Source organism: Rhinopithecus bieti, unplaced genomic scaffold, assembly GCF_001698545.2.
Source record: "Rhinopithecus bieti isolate Rb0 unplaced genomic scaffold, ASM169854v2 scaffold_10614, whole genome shotgun sequence".
NCBI classification, from domain to species: Eukaryota; Metazoa; Chordata; class Mammalia; order Primates; family Cercopithecidae; genus Rhinopithecus; species Rhinopithecus bieti.
Genome location: NW_016806893.1, coordinates 335,642 through 341,466, shown reverse-complemented (window position 1 = coordinate 341,466; position 5,825 = coordinate 335,642).

The window sequence follows — 5,825 nt, the reverse complement described above, 5'->3', positions numbered from 1 at the left end:
AAAAAAAAAAAAAAAAAAAAGAATGCTCTCTTGCCCACAAAGTTGTTTCCACATTGCCTGATAATTAGCAGTTTTTAACTCTCTATAATTCTACCAGTTAGAGATTTATGACTTCTCTCCCTTAACTTTTTTAAATAACAAAGGGGTACTTAATATGGGAACATCTGCAAAGCATAGATTAGTGTACTAACTGGTAAAAGCAATAAATTATAATTCTACTACCCAACAATTGTGTTATTTTTCTTCCATAGCAATTCATTTTTTACACAGTTGAGTTCATAAAGAATATACCACTTAGTATCTTCTTTATTTACTTAGCATTTTGTTTTTAACATTTTTCATGTCATTAAAACTTTTTTAATTTAAAAAAATGCTTTATCTAGAGATGGAGTTCTCTCTATATGTTGCCCAGACTGGGCTCGAACTCCTGGGCTCAAGCGATGCTCCTACGTCAGCCTTCCTAGTGGTTGGGACTGCAGCTGCATGCTACTGGGCCTGGCTTGTTTGTAAACATTTTGTGGAATGGTGACATAATGTTCTGTTGTATGGATGCATTGTAATTTACTTGACCATGTCTCTAAAATTAACATTTAGATTTCTAATATTGTTGCTTTTATAAATAACAGGTAGCCTCTCTAAAAACTGCTTATAGTCTAGGAGGGATAATATTGTCTGGGTTATTTGTTGAAATGTCCATCAATTGCTCTGTGGTCATAGAATTACTACTTGAAGGCTCAAGAAAGGGGTATTGAAAGGAGGAACCCTTTGGTAGTAGGACAGGAGCACAGTTAGGGCTAAGTGCCCTACCAGAGTGTAAGAAGAAATTATTAAGGGAGCCAAAGCTGTGTGATGAACGTAAATTATTTTAATCATTGCCTACCTCCAGTCTCCTACCCAAGAACAGGGGAGGAAACTCATCTTTATGACACAAGCCCCATTCATAGGACTCAGCACTTGAGCCCTTGCTATTATAATATATTGTATAGTTCAGCGATGTCAAGGATCATTTATGCTCTTGTGAGCTGAACTAGGAACTTAGCTTCACTTATAATGTTTCCAAAACTTAGACTTACAAGCTTTTGGGGTGCAACCCTTTTGTCAATTGGTGAGTGTGTAATAGCTGTCTTTATGAATAGGTGCTTAGCTAATAATGAAAATTTGAGGCCAGGTACAGTGGCTCACGCCTGTAATCCTGGCATTTTGGGAGACCAAGGCAGGAGGATTCCCGAAGGCCAGGAGTTCGAGACCAGCCTGGGCAACATAGTGAGACCCCTGTCTATAAAAAATATAGATAAAAATTTGGTTATTTTTACCACAATTTAAGGTACATCAGTGTGTATCAGTAGTCAAGATTTTTTCATGTGAAATATGTTTCTCTGTTCTCCTGCACTTCCGCAGTTCTTAGGCAACAAAATTCACTTTTAAGGTTAACAATAGCAACAGAAATTCCAATGTTACGATTTGTTTTAAGCTATTTTAATGTGAGCAGATTTCTGTTAGAATGTCCTTGGTAAAAGTCTTAGGTACTGAGTTTTTGTAACCTGCCTACTGGTCTGGTGTAAATTGGCACATTCTTATTTCTTCAATTTATAATTAGTCCCTTCATTTTACAGCTGAGAAAATTGGAGACCCAGAGAGGTGGTGACTTGTGCAAGGTTTCCGGGATACTTGTTAACCAAATGAGAATTTAAAACTTAGACTTTCTGATTCTTAGTCCACTAGGGTTTCTGTTATTCCATGCTGTCTTTTTATGACATAACTGCATTATAAAAAGACTTTTAGAGAAACACCTGCAGCCTATTAGTAGTCATGTATGACAAGCCTGTTGAGAAACTATAACTTAATAAGCTGATACTTAAGAGTGATTAATAGGACTGTATTTCTTCTCTCTCACTGTGCCACAACAAGCTAGGGTGGGTATTTTATCATCGCAAAATGAGAAAGACCAGATGTATTGTCAGATCATAGATCATGGGTAGTCATTAACTTTTATTATCTTTATAAAAATGTTCAATTTCAAGCATACTTGGTGCTTCAAAATATATTGTGCATCTGATGTTGCAAAACCATTAAACTATAAACTGAGAATCTAATGACTATTACTATATGTAGTACTTGTGTGAGTGAATCGAGTCTGTTTGACTGAAATGGAGGAAAGTGGTCCTGAGTGGTTGCTGGATATATAGTTAGTGCAGAAAACTTTTCAAATCAAATTCCATTTAGTGCCTCCCATGTACTTAACCCTGGTTTAGGGACTGTGACCCAGTCTCTAACTTTAAAGGAAATAAAATTCACTTGGGTATGTGAAAAGTATATTTGAAACAGTTTTAAAAACTATGCAGCATAGTACATGTTTAGGTGTTTAAAATCCAACTGCAGAAACATTGGTGCGGGGGAAGAAGGGCTTGATGTAAACTCTGTGTCCAGTGCAGCTTCAGATATCTGGCTTAAGTGAATTACTGCATTATTCTTTAGAGAGAAATAGGTTGATCAACCTGTTGATTGAGCAAATAACTGAAAAGGGTAAAAAATGATAACCATAGTAAAATAAGGCTAATGCGTGGCAGTCATTCATAAAATTGTTCTCAAAATTTTCATTGGTGAATTATTAGCTTGCTCAGTTCTAGCTTCTGGTCATTCCTTGAGAATTCGATATCCTGGTGGTTTTCATGATTTGGAGACTGTTATGTGTTCATATAGCAATCATATTTGGAGATGGCTCTGCATTTTTCTCAGAAGATGGGCAAAATCTTGTTTTTTGAAAGAAGCTTATTGTAGGAGTGGGGAAGAGTAATTAAAATGTTGTGTGTACAGTATTCCTTTATATAGTATTTCTGTTTTCCTAATATCTAGGAATAGAGAAAGAATAAATTGGTATTCAAGTTCCAAGATTCTATCTACAGTGGCCTCTACATCTTCACTTGGATGTTTTTTAGGAATCTCAAACTTTAAATATGTCCAGAGAGGAGCTCTTGTTTCCACGTGGTCAGCTGTCGTCTGTCACCCCATCCCAATCTTTCCTGTCTCAGCAAATGGGTACCACTTAATTGCTCTAGCCAAAAACCGAGATCATGACATCTTCTCTTCCTCTCATCTAGTACGTCCAACCCATAACCAAGTCTTATTGAACTTACCTGTCTAGTATATATTTTAAATTAGCCAACCTTTATTACCCTTGTCCAGGCCACCCACCTTCAGTTCCTCAGACTGCAATAGTCTAACACAAAAGAGGGCAATGGAGCAGCATCGCTGGGAGCACAGACTGAGGGGCTAGACTCCCTGGATTTGAACTCCAGCTTTGACACTATTAGCTGTTGTCAAGGGTTCAGCTGAGCTGGGAGAGAGATGAGCTGTTAGGTGTTGGAGTAGCCAATTAAAGCAAGCCAAAAATGAAAGAATTAAGTCTTAAATCACTGTGATGGGATAAGCAAGAGGCTAAAACAGGAGAAGGCACCGACTTCCTTTTCCATTTCCCCCAAGGAGCTGTGCACTGGTTGAGAATTAGGTAGATAAGTACAGACGTGGGGTCATCTCATCGCTGAAGGAGCCCCTGTAGTTTTATGGACTCTGGGGTTGTGGACTGTGAATGACAAGTTGGGTAGGAGGGTGAAGGGGGAGAGCTGGGAGTTGAAAACTACTGGGGACTGAGTCAAAGTGGGGAAAAGTGTTTTAAAGCCTCCCCCGCCCTCACTCCCTTCCCCTCCCCTTTTGTTTGAGACGGAGTCCCACTCTGTTGCCCAGGCTGGAGTGCATTGGGGCGATCTCGGCTCACTGAAAGCCCCGCCTCCCGGGTTCAAGAGTTTCTCCTGCCTTGGCATCTCCAGTGGCTGGGATTACAGGCACGTGCCACCACACTTGGCTAATTTTTTATTTTTAGTAGAGACGAGGTTCAAACTCCTGACCTCCGTTGATCTGCCTCATTGGCCTCCCAAAGTGCTGGGATTACAGGCGTGAACCACCGCGCCCAGCCCAAGATTTCCCCTTCTTAAGGAGGCTTTGACAGAGAAGAAGATCTTTGCCCAAGGCCTCAGATAAAGAAACAGGAATGAAGGTGCCTGGGCTAGTAATGCAAATATGTTTGTATAAGAGCATCGCTGGGCCGAGTGCGGTGGCTCAGGCCTGTAATCCCAGCACTTTGGGAGGCCGAGGCAGGCGGATCACCTGAGGTCAGGAGTTATAGACGAGTCTGGCTAACATAGTGAAACCCCATTTCTACTAAAAAAAAAAAAAATTAATCTGGCGTGGTGGCACGCGCTTGTAATCCCAGCTACTCAGGAGGCTGAGGCAGGAGAATCGTTTGAACCCAGGAGGCGGAGGTTGCAGTGAGCCGAGATCTCACCATTGCACTCCAGCTTGGGCAACAAGAGTGAAACTCCGTCTCCGGGGGAGGAGGTGGGGCGGGGGGGAAAGAGCGTGGCTGCCCAGGAATTTCTGAGTTTGACTGCAGCTCCCTCCAAAGACTGCAGTGTATTTGCTGCACCAAGTCCATATCCGCAGGTTCCACAGGGCCCACGGCAGAACTCAGGTATTCACAGATTTTGGTATCCTTGGGGGTCCTGGAATCAATCCCCCACAGATATCGAGTGTAACAGAATACTATTCAGCAATAAAAACATACAGGCAACAACATAAAAGAACCTCAAAAGCAAGACACAAAAGACGACATACTGTATGACGTTTTATAAAAGGCCAAATTACTGGAACAAAAACCAGATCAGTTGTCATCAGGGGCTCAAGATTAGGGGAGTGTTTTAGAAAAGGACACAGGGGACTTTTTAGAATGATGAAAATGTTCCATGTCTGGATTGTAGTACTGATCACATGGCTGTGTGCATTTGTAAAAAGACATCAAACTAAACTTTAAAAAGGTAAAGGTGGTCGGGCGCGGTGGCCCACGCCTGTAATCCCAACACTCTGGGAGGCTGAGGCGGGCGGATCACGAGGTTAGGAGATCAAGACCATCCTGGCTAACACGGTGAAACCCGGCCTCTACTAAAAAAAAATAGAAAAAAATCGGGCGTCGTGGTGGGCGCCTGTAGTCCCAGCTACTCGGGAGGCTGAGGCAGGAGAATGGTGTGAGTCAGGGAGGCGGAGCTTGCAGTGAGCCGCGATGGCGCCACTGCACTCCAGTCTGGGCAACAGAGCGAGATTCCGTCTCAAAAAAAAAAAAAAAAAAAAAGTTTATTTCTGGCCGGGTGTGGTGGCTCACGCCTGTAATCTCAGCACTTTGGGAGGCTGAGGTGGGCGGATCATGAGGTCAGGAGATCAAAGCCATCCTGGCTAACATGGTGAAACCCTGTCTCTACTAAAAATACAACAAAATTAGCTGAGCGTGGTTGCGCATGCCTGTAGTCCCAGCTACTCCAGAGGATGAGGCAGGAGAATGGTGTGAACCTGGGAGGCAGGGCTTGCCGTGAGCTCAGATCACCCCACTGCACTCCAGCCTGGGCAACAGAGTGAGACTCTGTAAAAAAAAAAAAAAAAAAAAAAAAAAAAAAAAAAAAAAAAAAATCTACCTACTCAATTCACAGAAAAGGCCTGGAAGTTTCAGAGGTATACAGAGGGAAAACGTGAGCCATAAGCTAGAAAAGAAAGTTTGTTATTTCTGTGCATAAAATATTAACACCTTGTTAATGAAATTATTAAGTAAAGCAATCTCTTTAGGAAATGAGACCTTCACACATATAATCAATTGATTTTAAACATGTTCATTACCTCCCAAAGTTTCCTGCCATCTCTTTATTATTACTTTCATTTTTTGTGGCAAGAACACTTATCCTAAGTTCTACCCTCTATTCAAATATAAGCATACATAGGATACTGTT